Consider the following 458-nt stretch of genomic DNA (forward strand, 5'->3'; position numbering starts at 1 on the left):
TTTTAATTGTATTTTTTAATTACACCAAATGATTGTCATTACCAATATTTTTTAGGGTAAATATTCAATGAAATTTATTTTAACGATTGTATTTTTTTTCCAATGATTCCTTCAATTAGTATAAAGTGCCTTATTTTAATAGAGCAACTTAAGCATTGACAATAATCACATTGAGAACTGTGGTTGATATATCTCTTAATCTATCGTAGGTTTAGGGTTTACACAAACTGTCACATACGGAAAGCAACACATCTGTTTGGATTGTCTGCAAAAACAGGCCTTTTTGATTACAGGTTAGTATAATTTTGCTTAACAAGTTTGCGACCTTGTGAGTTACACATTGATGCTCTTCATATATATAATACTAGTTATTTGGATAGTGAGTTGGGTTTAGGGTTTATTGAAAAAGGTTTGTATGTTATATTTAAGTTAGATATTTTATACATTCAAATGAACAA

The sequence above is a fragment of the Theobroma umbraticum genome, unplaced genomic scaffold (genome assembly GCF_002168275.2).
Source record: "Theobroma umbraticum cultivar Fairchild unplaced genomic scaffold, ASM216827v3 scaffold_95.0, whole genome shotgun sequence".
Taxonomy (NCBI): domain Eukaryota; kingdom Viridiplantae; phylum Streptophyta; class Magnoliopsida; order Malvales; family Malvaceae; genus Theobroma; species Theobroma umbraticum.